General features: G+C 42.4%; 1 non-coding gene across 1 annotated transcript; it reads right to left on the bottom strand.

Moving 5' to 3' along the window:
- Positions 1 to 725: 725 nt before the first annotated feature.
- Positions 726 to 832, bottom strand: LOC122648104. The gene has a single exon (XR_006331022.1). It is a non-coding gene; the product is annotated as a small nucleolar RNA R71 (small nucleolar RNA).
- Positions 833 to 19,917: the final 19,085 nt, after the last annotated feature.

A 19,917-nucleotide genomic window follows, 5' to 3' on the forward strand; every position in this document is an offset into this window, starting at 1 on the left:
ATAGTGAGAGCGTTGAAAACATAAACGTATAGTAGTCCTCCACCCTACATTAGAATCCATTTGGAGTCACCCGTAGGTGGCTATAGAAGACTATACGGGTTCCCTTGCTGTCAACCTATATGGCCACTTTATAGCTTTGGAACCATTGTTTCGATTTTTGAGGGATTGATGCACTACCTACCTTAGGCTCCCTCTTGTTTTTAGTATTTTTTTTCCTTAAGTCTTTTATTTTTTTATTTTTCAAAGGAGACCTCATATCTGTTTAGATGGCTATGGTGTAGACTCATGATTCATCTAATCATCTTATTAGAATACCACCTTCTCTACTACCTTTAACCCCACCTTTGACCATGGGTGACCAACAACCCAAGACTCTTAAGGATAGGTTTTACCCTACTAGGGCTGCACAACCTTCTTGCATCAACTTACCACTTGTTACAGGAAACAATTATGAACTCAAGACCAACTTCATTAGCATGCTACCCCACTTCCATGGGATGGCCAATGAAGATGCATATCTTTTTCTTAGGAAATTTGAGGAGGTCTGTGTTCCAATTAAGGTCCAGAATTTGACTGATGATGCAATTAGGCTTAGGTTTATACCCTTTGCCCTGAAAGACCAGGCCAAGAAGTGGCTCTATGGACTGCCTACAAATTCCAATAATACATGGGATGAGTTCACCATTGTCTTTTTGAGAAAATTCTTCCCTCTTCACAAGACCAATAAGCTTAAGAGTGACATCCTCCAGTTTAGGCAGAAACCACATGAGTCATTTTCTAAATTAATGGAAAAATTCAAGGACCTTCTCTTAGAATGCCCTCACCATAGTTTCGACTTGTGGCAGTTATGCCAAATTATTTATGAGGGTATTAATTATCAGACTAAGCAACTTGTGGAGTCCATGTGTCCTGCAGGCTTTACTTCTTTTTCTGGGGAAAATGATGCATGGACATTTTTAACAAACTTGACTGATAAGACTAGGGAATGGGAATCTTTCCAAGAGGCTGAAAGGACCACTAAGGGGTATCTCATTTAGGGTATGCCAGCCAAGGAGGCCAAACTTGACAGCCTCATAAAAAGGTTGGAGTCCATAGTTTTTAAAGAGTCTATACCAATTAACCAGGTCAACTAGGTGACAATATGCAGTTGGTGCCAAACACCTGGACATATTTTGGAGGAATGCCCCAACACCTTGGTGGGCAATTCTAGCACTGAGAATGTAAGTGCTCTCTATCAAAATAACCCATATAGCAATACTTACAATCCAGGATGGAGAAATCACCCCAATTTCTCCTGGAATCAAGGGAACCAAGCAGGCTCATCCAACTTTAACCATCAAGGCTAGCTTGGTGTCCAAAGGCCCAACTATGCACCACAAAGCCAAGGAATGTCTCCTAACCCCTTTCCCCCTCGTCCTCATCTAGGACCTTATGTGAATTCTGCTAGGCCTCCTCTCTTTGCACCCTATTAGCCACCCCCAGTGTTCATCAATACAGGAGAGGCACCAAGAATAGGTGAGATTGAGAAAAGAATGACCCTTATGAAGAAGCAACTCACCCAACTTGTCACAATTTTACATGAGAGGAAAACAGGGAAGTTACCTAGCCAACCTAAACCAAATTCTAGGCATCAGTTTTATATTCAACAAGGTACCCAAGCTCCTCCACTCAACCCGGTACAAGGCCAACAGCTTCAAGGGCCTTCCTGCCAGGTTAATGCTGTCTATGCTTTAAGGAGTGGTCGTGAGTATCAACAGGCTAGTATACCTCAATCTTTACCATCTCATACTCCTATTGACTCTCCCCCTTCTGAAGAGGCCATTAAAGTGCCTACTGTTCCTGGTTCGTCGGATGAACCTGAAGATATCCCAGATGATTTGGTTAAGGAAACCAAAGATGATTCTATTGAGAAAGTAAAAGAGACCACCCCTGAAAGAGTTTATACCCCACCTGCCCCTTTCCCAAATAGATTGGTTAGCAAGAAGTCTCCTTCTGTGGAGAAAATTTAAGATATTTTTAAACAGGTTTAGGTGAATATCCCCTTGTTGGATGCTATTGTCCAGATCCTCAAAGACGTATGTACCCAAAAGCGAACCACCAATGTGGCCAAAAAGGCATTCTTGGCTGCTAACGTTAGTTCTCTCATCTCACAGCCAGTAGCAGCTAAGCATAAGGATCCTGGAAGCCCCACCATCTCTTGCACTATAGGCAATACCACTATTGATCATGCCTTATTGGACATTGGTGCAAGTGTGAACCTCTTACCCTTTCATGTCTACCAACAACTAGGATTGGGAGAACTGAAATCGACCAAAATTACTCTTCAACTTGTAGATCGGTCGGTTAAAATTCCTAAGGGAATGATTGAGGATGTCCTGTTGAAGGTTGGAGAATTTATTTTTCCTGTGGATTTTATTGTTTTAGATACCCAACCTACTGCCAACTTCAAGGACCAAATCCCTATCATCTTGGGTAGGCCATTCCTAGCTACTAATAATGCTGTAATCAATTACAGGAATGGTCTCATGAAATTATCTTTTGGCAATACTTCTGTTGACTTCAATGTGTTTAGGTTGGGCAAGCAGCCTGATATGGATAAAAAGGTGCATATGCTTGAAGGATTTCCCGATGATATTGATACGCTCTTTGAGATTGATTTTGATTCGGGATGTCAACAATGTATGCAGGAATTGGAGGGTGTTGATGATACCCCCTTATCTGAGGTCTGGAGCATCTAACCACCTTTGGAGCCCCTTGGACCTCTATCCACCTCCATTCCCAAACCCTCTATTATTGAGCCCCCCACATTAGAGTTGAAGGCATTGCCCTCCAACCTCAAGTATGCCTTCCTAGGGCAAGATCACACTCTTTCTGTTATTATTGCTTCTGATTTGACTTTTATTCAGGAAGAAGAGTTGATTAAGCTTTTAAAGGACCATAAGAAAGCCATAGGTTGGACCATGTTTGACATCAAAGGTATTAGCCCCTCCATTGTTCAACATTATATTCATCTGATGGAGAGTTCCAAACCTTCTAGGGAACCCCAAAGGAGGGCTAATCCTGTGATGAAAGAGGCAATCAAGAAAGAGATCCTAAAGTGCTTGGATCATGGCATCATTTATCCTATTTCTGATAGTCAATGGGTGAGTCCTGTGCATGTTGTGCCTAAGAAAGGAGAAGTCACTATAGTTGAGAATGCCAATAATGAATTGATTCCAACCCGTATCCAAAGGGGGTGGAGACTGTGCATTGACTACAGAAAATTGAATGCGGCAACATGGAAGGACCACTTCCCCTTGCCTTTTATTGATCAAATGTTAGAGAGACTAGCTGGCCATAAATATTATTGTTTTCTTGATGGTTATGCAGGCTATAACCAAATCCCTATTGCTTTAGAGGACCAACATAAGACCACATTCACATGCCCTTATAGAACTTTTGCTTACCGGTGAATACCTTTTGGGCTTTGCAATGCCCCTGCTACATTCCAAAGGTGCATGATGAGTATCTTTTCTGATATGGTAGAACACTTCCTAGAGGTGTTTATGGATGATTTTTCTATTCACGACTTTACCTTTTCTAATTGCTTACATTATCTTTCTTTGGTTCTTAAATGATGCATAGAAAAGAACTTGATCTTGAATTGGGAGAAGTGCCACTTCATGGTGAAGTAAGGCATAGTTCTTGGTCACATTATATCCAAAGAGGGGATTAAAGTTGATAGATCTAAGGTGGACCTTATTGTCAATTTACCACCACCCAAGAGTGTGAAGGACATTAGATCTTTTCTTGGCCATGCAGGTTTTTATAGAAGGTTCATCAAGGATTTTAGCCAGATAGCTAGACCTCTCACCTCTCTTTTGGCAAAGGACTGCCCATTTGATTTTTCTCCTGAGTGTCATAAGAGTTTTGAGCAATTAAAAAGAGCATTGACCTTAACCCCCATTATTCAAGCTCCAAATTGGACAGTTTCATTTGAGCTTATGTGTGATGCCTCTGATTTTTGCTATAGGGGCTGTTCTTGGGCAAAGAATCAGCAACTTGCCCCATATTATTTATTATGCTAGTAGGACTCTTGATGATGCACAGCTTAATTATACAACCACTGAGAAATAATTTTTAGCTGTTGTCTTTGCTTTAGAGAAATTTAGGCCCTATTTGGTTGGATTACATGTTATTGTTTACACTGACCATGCAACTATCAAATATCTTGTGCAGAAGAAAGATGCTAAGGCTTGCCTCATTAGGTGGGTCATTTTGTTGCAAGAATTTGATCTTGAAATTAGGGATAAGAAAGGGTATGAAAATTTGGTTGTAGACAATCTATCCTGGCTGCCTAATTCTTTGACTGTTGATTCTCCAGTCAACGAGAACTTTCCTGATGAGTATCTGATGGTAGTGTCTAGTGAACCTTGGTTTGCTGATATTATCAATTATCTGGTTACGGGTGTGACACCTGCACATTAGTCCACCCAAGATAAGAATCGTTTCTTTTCACAGGTTAAATATTTCTTTTGGGACGATCCTTATCTTTTTAAGACTTGTCCGGATCAGGTAATCTGGAGATGTGTTCCTGATCATGAGCAACAATCTATCTTATCTTTTTACCATGATCAGGCTTGTGGAGGCCACTTTGGGCCCAATAAGACGGTAGCCAAGGTTTTATAGTGTGGATTTTATTGGCCTAGTCTGTTTAAAGATGCTTTTACTTATTGCAAGGCATGTTCTTCATGCCAATCCTTAGGGTGTCTCAATAAGAGGAATATGATGCCCCTCAACCCAATTCTGGTGGTTGAGATGTTTGATATATGGGGTATTGATTTCATGGGATCTTTCCCTAACTCTTTTGGTAACCTGTACATATTACTTGCTGTGGACAATGTGTCCAAATGGATTAAGGCAGTTGCTTGTAACACCAATGACCACAAGGTGATTGTGAAATTTTTGAAGGAGAACATCTTCTCCCGTTTTGGTACTCCCTATGCTATCATTAGTGATCGGGGCAAGCATTTTTGTAACCGGTCCTTTGAGGCCCTCATGAGAAAGTATGGTGTCATCCATAAGTTGGCCACACCCTACCATCCCCAAACCAGTGGCTAGGTTGAGGTTTCAAAGCGGCAGATAAAGCAAATTCTTGAGAAAACCATCAACTCGAACCGTAAGGATCGGTCTAACCGGTTGGTAGATGCATTATGGGCCCATCGGGCAGCCTTCAAGACCGATCTTGTCAATCTTCGTACCGTCTGGTGTATGGAAAGGTATTTCACTTACCTGTAAAGATTTAGCACAAAGCCTTTTGGGCTATCAAGAAGCTTAACTTTGACCTACCCACTATAGGTGCCTATAGGAAACTCCAACTATCTGAGTTGGAAGAGCTTAGGAATGAGGCATATGAGAATGCCCGGATTTACAAGACAAAAACCAAGGCTTTCCATGATAGGCACATTTTGAGAAAAACTTCTGAGGTAGGCTAGAAAGTCCTGTTGTACAATTCTCATTTGCTCTAGATAGAATGGCCCCTATATAGTTCAGACTGTCTATCCTCATGGGGCTGTTGAAGTCCTCAATCCAAGTACAGGAGCTACTTTCAAGGTAAATGACCAACGTTTAAAGCTATACATAGAGATGCCTACTCCAGTTGAGGAAGAGGTCATGGATCTCCATGAGCCTCTTTACCTTGACCACTGATATCCTAGAATGTATCCCCTCCCTTGTCCTTATTCTTTCTTTTCTGCATGCATTGAGGACACTGCATAACTTAAGTGTGGGGGGGGGGGGTGTGTGTTGGACTTTATTTATGAATTTTGTGAATTTTGATTGTGGTGATAGTTTGGTTATGTGCATAAGTCTCTTTGATTGCAAAGCAAGAGAAAGAGGGAATTAGGTTCCCTAGCATGCAAAATAATAAAAAATCTCTTTTCAAGGATGGTAGTTGGTTTGTATCCGGTGAGAGGGATTGAGTTGGAAAATATGAGCGTTATTTCATTTGATGGCTAGATTTCTCTATGTGTTTTATAGACCCCTTGATCTTTTGGCTAGTAGTTGAGACCAACTTGTTTGTGGCATAAAAAGAAACAGAAAGGAAAGTGGAATTCCTTGGGACTAGATAGGGCACTGTGCCTCATGAAGCAGGGTGACTTGATTGAAACTCCTTGGAAGAAAACTAAAAAAAAAAACTCTTGCATCAATGTCTCAATATCTTATGGATATATGCAAAAAGCGAAGCTACTAAGTATTTGGGTGTCTGGTGTATGCTCCACCATGTCATTCAGAACAGTAGTGGAGTAGAAATAGAGTTTGTTGTTTGAAAAAAAAAAAACTTTTGCCTTAATGCCTGAAAAAAAAAAAAGAGTATGCTAAAAAATACTCAATACCTAAGTCTTTGGTTCCATTGATATTATGAGTGATTTACTTGAAGGTGAGTAGTGTTCAGAAAATATGAGGAGATCCCTTGACCTTGATGCATGCTTGTTACTTAAATTGATGTGGGGTGATAAAATTCAAGTGTGGGGGAACCCTTTGGCTCCTTGATCTTTAGTTGAGTATTTCTTTGAGATTGTGTGCACTATCTTACTTATGCCATGAGAAAAATTTACATCATTCTTTTTGATTTATTGAATTTTGGGTGTATATTCACTGCAAACACCCACGAGACACAACTCGTCCACTAAGGGTAACCTAGGGGTTTAAAGGCTTGTTGCACATGCTAAGTGCAACCGTGATTCCTATAAAAATGAGTTAGGATTTTCTGCATTCTTGGTTAGTTTTTCTTTTGCTTTACTTGAGGACAAGTAACGTTCTGTGGGGGAATCTGATGAGCACATTTATGTGTGAAATCTTAGGGCATAGAGCATACATTTTACCACATTGGACAGAGTTACTTTGGTGCTTTCTTGTGTTTTTCAGGTTTTGGGCTATTCTGGACTATCGGGAGCTACATGTCCCAAGTTACACATAAAGTTGCCATTTTTCCTTCCATGGTTGTAAAGAGGATTAAATTTGGAGTAAGTTGGATGTGACAGAACGCAAGTACGCATTCGTCTAGCCCACCGTACAGTTGATTATTCTTTTCAGCCCAAGAATAGGTTTAGTTTATGCTTTAATTTCAATTTCAGTCTTCAATTGGGTTGTAATTTCTTAATTCTAGTTTAGGTTTTAAGCCTTCTAGTCTTAGTTCTTAAGTTGATGACAAGACTTGAAGATTTAGAAGAGGAGGCCATGTCAAGTTTATGCAAGTATTCAAGCTTTTCAATTACATTCATGCAAGCACATCCAGGTTTTACTATCTAAACTCTCAATCTCATTCTCCATCTCCTCTATCTCTCTCTATCTTCTTCTTCTTGTCCCTCTATTTCTTTTATTTTAATTTTATATAGTTGTGGTCTGTGGATGCATTTTTTTTTGAAAAGTAAGATTTGTATTACTAAGAAAAGAAAAATGTACAAAGAAAGGCATACTTTAAGAACCCAAAAACGGGGAAAAGGACCCTAAGCAAGATAGGACAGGCCCTATCAAATAGCAAGGAGAAAGAAAACCCCTAAGGCTACATCCTATAATAGGTTACCAGCTCCTTATCTTTCTTTATGAGAATGGTCAGCTCCGGAGGGAAAGACTCAGGCTCCCAATAGGTTCCAGAGGGGTCAGTAGGGAGGGATGCCATGAAATCTGCGGGCTGGTTCTGTTCTCTCCAAACATGAACAAATTCTTTAGACCTCAGCAGCCTAAACTTAGAGAGGATCTTACTTTTCAAAGTAAGGATTTGCTAGGGCCCAGTGATCTGCCCATTCAAAATGTCGATGGCCAGCTTCGAATTTGACCTAACAGAAACATCATACAATCCCTTCTCGATACAAAGGGAAATTCCTTTGTAAATAGCCTTAAGCTCCATGGACAGCACCGAAAGATCTTCCCCTAGACTAGCATAGGCAGCTATGAGGTCCCCACATCCATCACGAATGAGGCCCCCAAAGCTTGCTTTGTCATCTGCAAGAGATCCATCACAATGGAGAGCAACCATATTCAGATTAGGGGCAAACCAAGAGCAGGCCTTTGGAATTCGAGCAGCCCAATGAACTTGAAGACCCCATTTGGTAGCAATATGAAGGTTGGCAGTAGTAGGGTCACCCACCAAAGAAATGGAAGATAATCTGCCAATAACATCCCCCTTGATAGACCCTATGATCTGGTCCTTAGGTCTGATTTTGTTCCTGAAAATTCTAAAATTTCTCTCCGACCAAATATGCTTGATTGTGGCACAGAACGCAAGTCTGGTGACCAGCCCCAACTTCCCTACTCTACCTGCGACATATCTAACCGAGATGGCTGCATCAATGACATTGCTTGGCATGGTTCCATCATGAAAGCAAAGCTCATAAATAATTTTCTAAATTTTAGTAGAGAAGGGGCACCCAAAGAAAAGATGATTCCTGCTTTCAGTTCCAGCCCAGCAAAACTCACAATGATGAGGAGCCAGAATATGTCTATGAATGAGGTTATCCCTTGTAGGGAGGGCATCCGAAAGGCATCTCCAAGCTATAAAGCAATGGGAATTAATACCCCTTTCAAACCAAACAGCTTCACTCCAATCTGTACTGGCAGTTCTTGTGTGGATAGCATTCCAGGCTGATTTGGAAGTGAAATTACTCAAGAGTTGCCACCAAATCACAAATCCGGAACCTCATCGTGAAATTTTTCAATGGTTGGAAGGGCCCTCCAAATATCAATGAGGTCAAAAGATGTAGAGGGGCCAGGGTACCAATCTCCATCACGCACAATCTCCTTGACACACGCATGTCGGGCAGCAAGAGAGTAGGAGCCTGCGTCATAGCATATCCTGCTACCAAATCTATTCAAGAGAACTCCAAATGGGTGCCAATTATCAAGCCAAAGCTTTGTAGTAGCCCCATCCCCAATGATAGTTTTGATAAGGGGAAGGGCTTTGTCCCTATACTTCAAAACTTTACGCCAGACCCAAGAGCAGTTGTTGAGACCCTTGACTGTCCAAAGAGACTCTTGCTTTAGGTATCTTTGCTAAACCCACTTAACCCAAAGCCGATCCTGCTTGGAGGCAATCCACCAAATTTGCTTCATAATTCTAGTAATGTTCATTTCTTTGATCCACTTAATTCCTAAACCTCCCTCTGATTTTGGTTTACAGACCGCATCCCAAGAAATAAAGTGGGTCTTCCTTTGAAGAGAGGGGCCTGACCAAAGGAAGTTAGAGAACATAGACTCCAACTTGGTGATAACATTACTAGGAAAGCCAAAAATTCCTACCCAGTAAATGTAACTTCCTTGAAGAACTAAAGCTAAGAATTGAAGACGACCAGCATAAGAGAGGAATCTAGCCTTCCACCCTTCCAACTTTTGATGAACTAAGTCCAAGATGGGGCTGCAATCTTTCATGGATAACCTGCTGGACACAAGAGGAACTCCAAGGTACCTAATAGGCAGCTTGGTTTCCGAAAAACCCGTTAAATCCAAAAGTTCTAGACTACTAGTTTGGGTAAGGCCCCCTAAAATAATAGAGGACTTAGATCCGTTAAGTTGAAGCCCGGAGAGGGCAGCAAACTCATCCAAACCCCCCAAACTAGCTAAAATCGAATCACAGTTCCCCTTCACAAAAATCATAAGATCATCTACAAAAATGAGGTGTGAAAGGTGAAATGATTTACAGCGGGGCAGCAGCTTAATCTGACCATCAATCTCAAGCCTTCGCATAATTCCAGAGAAGGCCTCCATAGCAAGGGTGAACAGATAGGGGGACAGTGGATCCCCTTGTCTAATCCCTCTCCCTCTATTGAAGAAACCTGTCGGGCTGCCATTTATAATGACAGAGAACATAGGAGTGGTTACATAGGCCTTCACCCACCCTATGAACTTATCTGAGAATCCCATTCTTCCCATCACATCAAACAAAAATTTTCTACTTAGAGAGTCGTAGGCCTTGTGAAGATCCACCTTCAAAACTGCAGTAGGGTTGGCAGCTTTTTGTTCGATACCTCGCACAATATCATGGCAAACAAGTATATTGTCAACAATAGACCTGCCCTTGATGAAAGCTGACTGATTATGGCTGACCACACTCCCAATAACATGCTGGATCCTATTGGAAAGGATTTTAGTAATAATCTTGTATAGGAGATTACATAGAGCAATTGGCCAAAACCCCGCAAAAGTGAAGACATCCCCTGACTTCGGAACCAAAGTAATAAAGGTTGCATTAATAGAACGGGGCATGAAGGAGTTCGCAAAGAACCAATGGACAACATGTGTTAGCTCCTCACCAATGACCTCCCACGAGTGCTTGTAAAAGCCAGCCCCGAAACCATCAGGCCCTGGGGCTTTAGAGTCTTTCAAACTAAACACAACTCTTTTAACCTCGTCTCCATTTACCTCCGTGCCAAGCTCCATATTTTGAGATTTGGAAAGCACCCCCGAAAGGGGAATCGAGGGGGGGCAAGAGCCCAAATCAGTGTAATCTAACCCGAACAGCTTCTTGTAGAAAAGAACAACCTCTTCTTTGATATCCTTAGGGTTAGTGAGTGTATTTCTAGCCTGATCCATGACCTCCAAGATATGGTTTCTGTTTTGCCTACTTTGCATGGACTTGTGGAAAAAACTGTTGTTACCATCTCCCAACTCAAGCCACCTTACCCTTAATTTCTCCTTAAGAAACCTTTCTTCCATTTGCAGCGTAGCCCACAGCTTGCCTTTAGCTTCCTTCTCCAATACAACAAGGGAATCATCAAGGGGATAAAGAGAAAGGTCGTACTGAATTCAGCCAAGATCATGTTCTGCATCCTTAACATTTTTGAAGACATCTCCGATACTCTCCTTATTCCAACATTTAAGTTCAGATTTCACATTCTTTAACTTTGCAGCAAATCTCAAGAAGGGGTTTAAGTTGACATTTATAGCCTTCTACCAGCCTCCTTTTACCACTTCATCATAGTCCTTGTGGTGAGTCCACGCATCAAAAAACCTGAACGGCTTAGGCCCAGAGTTGAGATTGTCCAAAATATTGAGAGCAATCAGGCTATGGTCAGATATTCCCGGGCAGAGGAAGTTTGTTTTCGAGAAACACAACTTCTCCAGCCAGGCACTATTAACAAGGACTCGATCTAATTTGCAGTAGGTTCTACGAGTACCACTTTGGTTATTATTCCAAGTGAAAAACTCCCCTCTCCATTTCAAGTCAGCCAGGCCCGAATTGAAAATGCAGGAATTAAATTCATCAACCACCCCCTGATGGATAGCATCCCCTCCCATCTTCTCATTTTGGTGTCTAACCATATTGAAATCTCCCATAACAACCCAAGGTTCAACAACTCCTGAAGCAATGTCAGTTATCTCCCTCCAAAGTTCCATTCGACCTTCAAGAGAATTTAGTGCATATACCGCAGTATAAAGGAAGGACAAAGAAGTCCCAAAAATGGGGGTCTCATTCGTGATTCCTTAGGAGATCCGATTCTGGCCTATGTTGGTAAAGGGTCGGAAGCTTCGGTTCTTAGCATGGAATTGATAGCTATCCACAGAGGAGTGGTTTTGTGCATAGAGAGGAACCTCCATTATATTTCTATCAGATCTGACTCGAGGTTGGCCGTGGAGATTGTTACAAATGTGATTGGCTGCCCCTGGAATGTTTATGCTTTGAAGTACCAGATCATCTCTAGGTTGGACCAGTTGGCTCGCTATGAAGTGAGGCATGTTTGGAGAGAACTGAACCAACCGGCGGACTTTATTGCTTCCATAAATAGTGGGGATGGGGAAACTATTATGTATCCTCAAGAGTTTCATGAGGACCTAATGCGGCTGATTCATGATGATTCTGTTGGTAAGGCCCAGTTTAGGCCTCCATAATTGGGTTTGGGTGGTTCTCCTTGAATATCCGAGGGTTTGTCCTCGGAGGTGTGGGGCCTCTTTCTCCTCCTTAGGTCTGTCTAAGGGGTGTCGGTAGGTTCCCTTCTCTTGTATCTTTCTTTTCTTCTTCTATACATTCACAAATTACTTATCAAAAAAAAAGAAATCCTCATGTGGATCAATTGAATAGTAGCCTTTAGAACGACCACCTTAAGACAGCCCACACATCCCAGCCAACCCATATACGGGTATGGTGCTACTGACTACAGTTATGACTAAACTTCCATCCCCTTTTCAGGATTTGGAAAGTAGAGTCAACATTCCCCTCCTTGATTTTTGTTTCTAGAAGAATAGCCATTTTATAATTGTTATCAGCTAGGGTCCTTTGCACACTCCTCTTCTTCTCCGGGGCATTCAAGCCTCGCACATTCCAACAAAGGTAGTTCATTGAGAACGTTGGAGGGGAGGGGGAGTTAGCTTCTTACCCCCAAAAGCCGAACCACTCTCATTTCCTTTTTGACTTGAACTTTGGCTAGGAACCACTTCAATACGTTGAGGTTTAAAAGAAGTCAACTGTCTCTTTTTCCCTATCTCCCTCAAAGCTCTCCCTTCCTTCTCTGAGTTCAACGAAATTGCATGGTTAGGAATAGAGGGCATACCTTCTAAAAGTGGACCCCTTAGAATAGTGCTGCCTGAAATTTTCTTTCCCTTGGTGGATGTCTCTTTCAGATTAGATTGTTCTCCATTAGCTTTGTCACCATCCACTAGGATTTGCAATAAGGATTCCCTAATAGGGCCCCCCCAATCTGTAGTTTCCAAAGTAGGTGCTGCCGCATTATCTCTTACCATAATCATATTCTCCTCTCCCTCCCCAACTGCCACATACCCTTCCTTATTATGGGCTAAGGTGGGATTATCAAACCCAACCAAATCACCTCCAGCCGTTACATCAATCTCTTTCCTTACATGGCTGTGAAGAATAATTGAATGAGGCACCAATTCTCCCTCCTCCTCACCTTCTTTATATGGGGGATCTCCAATATCTTGCTCACACTCTAAATCCTTCCCTAAAAGGACGTTGCATGAGTCAGCATCCAACATTAATTCAGTGGGGTCATAGGGAACTTCCTCCGTTAGATCCTCCAACAAAGCAAATGCATTGCGATGTACAATCTTCTTCCCCTTGTCAGCCAAATTCTTTGGGATTGAACTTGGTAACTTTTTTGAAACTCCAACAGTCTTCTCCATAGAATGGGTAATGCTAGGATCCTCCACTAATTGAGCTTCCATATTTGTGGAGGACACAATCCCAACAGATCTGCCATCTGTAATATTCTCAAATTTTGAAATTTGAAATTTGAACTTGCTGCCCAGCCCCTCCACTATGCACGGCCTGAGTGCCACCACCACTAGTTGCTCCGGCCAGCTGAGGCCCCTTGCCGGCCATCACCCTCCACTCTTTCCGGCTGGACGTCATTTGCTTGCTAGAATTAACGCCACACTGCCCACTTGAGTGCCCAAAAACCTTACAACTGTTACACCGAGGAGGGATCCATTCATATACAATTCTTTGGTAAAAGACCAGGCCATCATCATCATGAACCTTCACTTGATCCGGAAATTCTTGGTCTGCTTCCATCTCAACACAAAGCCGGGCATATGATAGTCGCTCTTGAGTCTTTGTCATCTTATCCGTGGATATCGGCTTGCCCAAGACGCTTGCAATCGAGCTCAAGGCCTCCACATTCCAAAAATGAAAAGGAAGGTTGGGGAGAGTGACCCAAACAGGGATGGAGTTCAATTCCACCTTTTCAAGCTTCATCCCTGGTTTCCAAGGCCAAAGGATTAATGGTCTCCGTTGCATAGTCCAAGGTCCCCCTTCAAGAACTTTGGCCTTATCTTCCTCCAAGTTGAAACGAAAAACAAAAAAACCACTATCAAGAAGATTAATACCCACATGACCAGATATGCACCATTGTTTCAGAAATACTTCCATAACAAATAGAAAACTTGGCCTATGACCAATGAAGTACCCAAGAAGAGTGTTCTTCCATTTTAATAATTCTGCCCGTAACATAACTGAAGAGCATTGAGCAACACAGTTGCCCCCAATAAAAGAAGGCTCAATAAAACTCAACTCCAGCCCATCATTGTTTAAAGAACTAGAAGAAGATTGAAAGAGAGCTGCCCAAGACACTCCCTTCTTCACAGCCCCATCATGTTGAATCAGCCCCGAGCCAGCCACTGCAGCACCGCCCCCCGAGGAGGAGGCCCCACCTCCAACACCACCTCCTGCCGGACCTGAATCACCACAGCCTTCCATAGTACCTCTACCTTCCTCCTCCCCCAGAATGGGAAGTGGAGGAAGACCATCAGCCGAAGCTAATGGCCTGTCGGCCATCACCCAAAAACAAGCACCAAGACCCTCACTCTCAAATCACCAGAGCTTCTCTCTCCTCACCCGAACATTACCACATTATCTCTCTCTCTTTGTGGATGCATTTTTATTCCCTTATTTCTTTTTATGTGGTTAGTATGTGTGGCTGCATTTTTATTCCTTTCAATTCGCTTTAGTTTGATAAGTTAGATGCTCGTGTTAGGACGCCGATTTAATCCCTTAATTTTGTTAAATGCTTATGAGTTAGGATGCATTGATTTTTGTTAGTTTAATTAGTTTAATTTAACACTTTAATTTGGTTCATTTTGCATTACTTTTAAGTTAGTTAAATAAAGTGGCGTATATCTCCCCGTGTTCGACCCGTAGCTACGATTGACCCGTACGCTTGCGGTTTTATTTTAACTCTAACACCTTACTCAAATGGCCAGGCTGCAACTTTTGGAATTAACGGATTTTGTGGACACTAAGCTGCCCATTTGGTATCTTGGTGTCCCTCTTATTTCTCGCAAGCTCACTTTGGCAGAATGTTCTGCTATCCTTGATTTGGTGAGACGAAGGCTTGATGGTTGGAAAGCTCGCTTCTTGTCCTTTGCTAGCCGGCTGCAGCTTTTTAGCTCTGTTCTCTAGGGGAGCTATATTTATTGGTTGGGTATTTTTGCTTTACCAGGTGGAGTTAAACAGAAGCTGGAATCCATGTTCTTAAACTTCCTTTGGACGGGTCCCTCTTTGGAACGAAAGGTACACTATGTTTCTTGGGATAAAATCTGCAAACCTAAAGATGAAGGGGGGTCAGGTATCTGCAGAATTTCTGACATGAATACTGCGGGTATCTTAAAGCAAGTTTGGTGGATTGCCTCTAAAAAGGACAGCGTTTGGGTTAGGTGGGTCTATTCCCATTACTTGAAGAATGATTCCATTTGGACTGTGAAAATCCCCCAAAACTGCTCTTGGGTCTGGAGCAAAATACTCAAGTATAGTGATTTGGTTGAACCCCACATTCACCATATTATCGGATCTGGCCACTCTACAATGCTTTGGCTCGATAAATGGCACCCTCAAGGGGTTTTATTAAAAAAATTTGGGGACCGTATTAGATATGATGCGGGCTCTCACCGCATGGCTATGGTTTCGGACATTATTAGACAGGGTGCCTGGCATCCCATCTCCCATGGTTCTTTTGACTTGATTAGTGTTTGGGGTGATTTGCAACATGTTCCCCATGGCACGGAGGACCTTATTTTCTGGAAAAAAAAACTCCTAATGGCTTGTTCACTACTAAGTTCGCTTGGGACATTGTTAGAAGAGCTGCTAGTAAGGTGGGCTGGAATAAATATATTTGGTTTGCTGAGAACTTCCCTAGGCATTCTTGTACTACTTGGAGATGTCGTATGGGTGCTCTCCCTACCAAAGATTAGCTTATTAAGAGGAATATCCATGTTGGTCCGAATTGCATTTTTTGTTGGGCTGGAACTGAGAGCCATGAACACGTCTTCTTTAATTGTCCCCTTTCCAGCAGCATTTGGGGAAGAATTAGTTCTCTTTGCTCACAAGGGGGTGGGGGGCCTAACGCTCTCCAGAATGCGATTGATTGGCTTGTAAATATTGGTTGTGCTAATGATAGGATGGACATTATTCCCAAGCTAGCTTTTTGTGCGACTGTGCACTATATTTGGTGGGAAAGGAACCAAAGGCTGTTTACAAACAAGGTCAGGTCTTATGATCAGATTGTTGAGGCTATCAGACTTGATGTGGCTATCAAGTGTGCTGCCTTCCCCATGTCGGTTGTTCATAACTCTAGAAATCAGTTTTTGGCTGATAATTGGGGGATTAGGGTGGATTGGAAGGTTATGACTCAAAAAACTTGTGCTTGGTTCAGGCCACCCACTCACATGACAGCCCTTCATTATTCCCAAGCTAGCTTTTTGTGCGACTGTGCACTATATTTGGTGGGAAAGGAACCAAAGGCTGTTTACAAACAAGGTCAGGTCTTATGATCAGATTGTTGAGGCTATCAGACTTGATGTGGCTATCAAGTGTGCTGCCTTCCCCATGTCGGTTGTTCATAACTCTAGAAATCAGTTTTTGGCTGATAATTGGGGGATTAGGGTGGATTGGAAGGTTATGACTCAAAAAACTTGTGCTTGGTTCAGGCCACCCACTCACATGACAGCCCTTCATTGTGATGGATCTTTGACGGCTGACAGAGCTTCATATGGTGGGATTATTCGAGGTGACATAGGGGCTGCTATTTTAGCTTATGCGGGCAAGGGAGAGGATAATTCGATCCTTGGCATGGAACTTTTTGCTATCTTTAGAGGGGTTACATTATGCATTGAAAATGGTCTCTACCGAGTTTCTATTAGATCTTATTCCAAACTTGCAGTGGACATTTTAAACGGGTCGATGAATTGTCCTTGGAACATGTAGGTCTTAAAGGACCGTATCATATCTCTTCTTGGACAGCTGCAGTGTAAAGAGATTCATCATGTTTGGAGGGAGTTCAACCAATCGGCAGACTTTGTTGCTGCCATTGATACTGGGGATGAGGAGTCTATTTTCTTTCCCCCGGATTTCCCCCCAAATTTGGTGGAGTTGATCAAGGATGACTCAGATTGTAAAACCTACTTTAGGACCCCTTCACATTGAGCAGCAGGCCCTATTGTTTGGGTTTATTACCGAGGGCTTGTCCTTGGGTTGCCTCTGGAGTTCTCCTTCTCTTCTTAGGCCTGTCTAAGGGGAGGGGGTAAGGGCTGCCATTCTTGTATTTTTTTCCTTCTTCTGTTTCAATACAATCATACTTACCTATCAAAAAAAAAACTTAGACTAGGAAGCCTTAAACTAATACTATTACAACCCTATTTAAGACATAAAAGTAAAGCATGAATCAAAAGCACTACAACCATGGAATTGAAAGCATGAAATCAAAACTAAAAACTAGAAAGCAAAAACTAGAAGAAGAAAAGAAGAAATTTCATTAATGAATTGAACTAAAAACTGAATTAAAACTAAACTAAAACTAACTTAAAAAAAACTGGTGATGCTGAGAGGAGAGAGAAGCTCTGGAGATTTTGAGAGTGGTGCTCTAGGTGGTTGCTCTTGGTGATGGTCGACAGGCCATTGGCTTCAGCTGATGGTCTTCTTCCTCCACCCAATCCTGGAGAGAGGGAAGCTAGGGGTTCGGTGGATGGCGGTTCTAAGTCGGCAGGGGGTGATCTTGGTGGTGGATCAAGGCCGAGAGAAGTTGCTGCAGGTGAGGGATCCTCCTCGGGTGGTGGTGGTGTTTTGGTGGCAGGATCAGGAATGGATATGCATGGAGAAGCTGTTAGGAAGGGGGTTTCCTGGACTTCATTCTTTCAATCTTCTTCAAGCTCTCTTAATAGTGAAGGTTTGGAGTTAAGTTTCATTGAGCTTGTTTGTATTGATGGTATGCGTGTTGCACAATGTTCTTTAGCCATGCTTCAGGCAGAATTATCTAAATGGAAGAACACTCTTCTTGGGCATTTCATTGGCCGTAGGCCAAGTTTTACTTATGTTAAGGAAGTGCTGCTGAAACAATGGAGTATTTCTGGGTATGTGGATGTTAATCTTTTAGAGAGTGGATTCTTTGTTTTTCGTTTCAAATTGGAGGAAGATAAAGTTAAAGTGCTAGAAGGAGGACCATGGACTGTGCAGCGAAGACCATTGATCCTCCGGCCTTGGAAACCAGGAATGAAGCTTGAAAAGGTTGAATTAAACTCCATTCCTATCTGGATTACTTTCCCCAACCTTCCATTTCACTTCTGGAATATGGAGGCTTTGAGTTCGATTGCTAGTGTTATCGGCAAACCGATTGCCACTGACAAAATGATAATGACTAAGGAAAGGCTCTCCTATGCCCACTTATGTGTGGAAATTGAGGCTACCCCAGATCTCCCAGAGCAAGTGGCCGTCCATGATGATGAAGGGTTGGTGTTCTTTCAAAAAGTGAAGTATGAATGGTGCCCTCCCCGCTGCAATAGCTGCATGATTTTTGGCCATGCCACTAGTCAATGTGGTGCCAATCAAGCTACATAGAAGGGTAACAGCCAAAAAGAGTGGAGGGTGAAAGCTGGTGCAGGGCATTCTCAGGTGGCCGGAGCTGAACGTGGTGGTGGTGCTCAGGCCATGCACGGTGGTGATGGGGCTGAGATTCAAAATTCAAATGTAGGTGCCAACTTGGGTGAAAGATTTGCTGGGATCACGGAATCTACTGGGATCACAAAATCTGTGGGGATTTTCAAATCTACTGGCTCTAGAAATCTTCCTAATTCTCCAACCAAGACTACAGCTGGTAAGGGTAAGGAAGTTGTTCATGTCAATGCATTTGCTTTGCTGGAAGATCTAACGGAGGAAGTTGCCTATGATCCAAAGGACCTAATGTTGGATGTTGATTCTTGCAACATCTTATTAGGAGATGAGCTGGATGATGGGCAGGATCCAAGGGATTCTTTAATTACGAAAGAAGGGGAGAATCTTGGAAGAAAAGGTATAGCTGGCTTGGATGGTGTGGAGATTTTGGAAAATTCAAATGAGATGAATGTGATAGTTGGGTCTTCTCCTACTAAAGCCCATGCGTTGACCATGAAGGAAAGAATTGGTGAGGGTGGAGAGAAGGAGAGTGGGGCATTTATGAAAGGTAATAAATATTCCACTTCAATTTTGGTAAGCAATGGTGATTGGGGGAGCTCTATTAGGAATTCTCTTTTGTAGATTCTTGATGAGGGGGCCATGTTGGATGGTGCTGTCATTGAAGAAGGAGCTAAAGAAGTTGCCCGACTTGATTTGATTTCCAAAACTGCCAGCCTCTCCACCAAAGGAAGAAAGGATTCGGCTAGCTTATCTTTGAAAGACCCCACATTTGAAGGTATGTCCAACCCCACTATCCCCATTGTTTTAAATTCAGATAAAGAGGGGAGAGGATTAAGGGAGCAGGGAAGGAGAAGATTTTTGGCTTCTTTCAAGCCTCAGCGTATTGAAATCACTGCCAATGCTAGTTCGGCTGTGAAGGGGACTGAGATTGGATTGGCGGGGGGTAAGAAGCTGGCTCAAACGCCCCCTTCTAATCATTCCTAATGAATAGTCTATGGTGGAATGTGAGAGGGCTGAATGCCCCTGAAAAACAAAGAAGTGTTAAAAGAATGCTTGCTGCCAAGGAGTATAAGTTGGCTATTCTTTTGGAGATAAAAGTTAAGGAGAATAATGTTAATACTACTTTTCAAAACCTTAAAAGGGGATAGAAATTCACTCATAACTGTAGTCAAGAACACCATACCAGAATCTAGATTGGTTGGGATGAGGAGAGCTTAAAGGTTGAGATCATTAAATCTAAACCTCAATTTGTTCATTTGAAAGTTGGAATTCTCGGTTCTTCTTTGGCCTTCCACTGCACCGCTGTTTATGCTTTTAATACTCTTGAGGGGAGGCTTGAGCTGTGGAAGGACAGAGGAAATTGCTGCTGGTATGATCGACCCCTGGGCTGTAATGGGGGATTTTAATATTGTTTGGCATCATAATGAGAAGCTTGGAGGGGAGGCCATTCTTCATGGGGCTGTAGAGGACTTTAACGCTTGTATTTTCAATTCGGGCCTAGCTGATTTGAAGCGGAAAGGAGAAATGTTTACTTGGAGTAATAACCAAAG

Source organism: Telopea speciosissima, unplaced genomic scaffold (genome assembly GCF_018873765.1).
Source record: "Telopea speciosissima isolate NSW1024214 ecotype Mountain lineage unplaced genomic scaffold, Tspe_v1 Tspe_v1.0465, whole genome shotgun sequence".
Taxonomy (NCBI): Eukaryota; Viridiplantae; Streptophyta; class Magnoliopsida; order Proteales; family Proteaceae; genus Telopea; species Telopea speciosissima.